This window comes from Anopheles coluzzii, chromosome 3 (assembly GCF_943734685.1).
Source record: "Anopheles coluzzii chromosome 3, AcolN3, whole genome shotgun sequence".
NCBI lineage: Eukaryota > Metazoa > Arthropoda > Insecta > Diptera > Culicidae > Anopheles > Anopheles coluzzii.
In genome coordinates this window covers 25023693-25025428 of record NC_064671.1, presented here as the reverse complement: position 1 = coordinate 25025428, position 1736 = coordinate 25023693, and positions in this window count along the sequence as shown.

The following is a 1736-nucleotide window of genomic DNA, read 5'->3' as shown; positions in this document are numbered from 1 at the left end:
CCATCTTACCCAATCTTGGTACGGTGGCGGAGTAGAAAGCGAACCATGAGGAGAGGTCTTTTTTCTGCTCAATTCCGGTCGGCCCGAAACCTTCTCCCGGTGATATGGGGGGTATGGGAAGATTTTTCCATCGTCACCATCGATCCAAATCTCCGGAATGTCTTAATTGAAAAAGTTGTCGCTTTGTTATAATTCTTCTGCCTGGTTCCGGCGTTCTGTGTTGTACAGCGTGTTTTTTTCTTCTTCCCCCAGCGCGCGTTTGTCCTGTTTTACCATTGCATTCCCTCTGCCCAATCCCACTGCGAATTGTATGCAATACAACACTAGGCGGGGGGATTCGTTCGTTACCGCTTGCCGTAGCGGGTGCTGTGGGGCTGCTGTCGGAAGTGAGAAAAGTGAATCGAAAGAAAACGAATCAAGAATTGGCGAAACACGCTCCCGTCCCGTCACAGTCGGTTTTGGGTCTTTTGTGGCCGGAGGGGTTTTTTCCTTCTTCTTCTTCTTCTTTTGCCTATCTGAGCTCACAGGCCCTTTGAAAAGTACGTTCTTACGGCGTTGGAAAAGGCGCTGGTCGGCTCTGTGTGTAGTTTTTCTTTTCATTATCCCCGCTCCGCACACACACACAGTACCCGTACGGTTGCGCGATTATTTTCCCACAAGATGATGGCAAACCCGGGCCCTTGGGAAGCTTTGAAGATTCCTGGTGTGTAAGGGGCATCAGCACGGGGAGCCGGTTTTTGAATCACGCAGATCCACATGACGTGTGCGAGCCGAACGGCACGGCCAGACGGTTGATGAGGATGTAATGATGACAGGGCGCTGCTGGGATTGGCAGAACATTTCGTATAGGTGAGTATGCTTTTGTCATCGCGCACTAATGCGGGTTTCGATTTGAGGAGTTTTGCAAAGGGCTACAAATGTATGCCTTGAGGGTGTTTTTTTTTGTTGTGCTGCGTCGATGGCGTGATTGGGACAAAGAAATTTCATCCCCGATGGAGTCTATTTGTCGATAATTTGAAAGCAGTTCGTCATCACACTGACTTGTTGATCATTTGAATAATTTTGTTTGCCATTTATCTTTGCCGTGGTAAGCAAAGTTGTGCAAAATAATTGCAACTTTAACAACAAAAAAGAAAATTGTATCAAATAGTGCAAAAATAAAGAATTTATGTTGATTTTTAAAGATGAAGTTATACTTTTTTTAAGTAATTTGCTTGAAATAATAGTAAAATATTTGTTGTACTGCCTTGGCTTGGGAAATACTACAAAACTAATGATGCACTTCATGAAATAACAAAAAGAAATTGACAAAATATTGCATCAGAACTCAATTTTTTCCCTAAAATTTTATAAAACCTTGATAACGAAGGCTCTGTGAATAATTTTTTAAGGTAAATATTTCAATTTCCAAGAATAATCCAATACAATCTCTAACTTTAACCACTACCTACAGCATGGCAATAAACTCATCGCATGAGGATTCACCGTACAACATTAATTAAATGTCACGCAATCCGATAGTGTTCATTCAATGAGTAAGTTGAGTGAGAATTGCGCTCAAATCCACACCGTCCCGAAGTGAGCAACATAAAACTCACATGTGCGCTCTCTCAGGCACACTCGCATACTCCCGCCGGCTGAGTTCCGGCACAGTTGTGAGCGGCGTCAGAGAGCCAAGCATAAACATAGAAACATAAAACATAAAGAGTCAGTTTCGTTGCGAACCTTACGCGTGC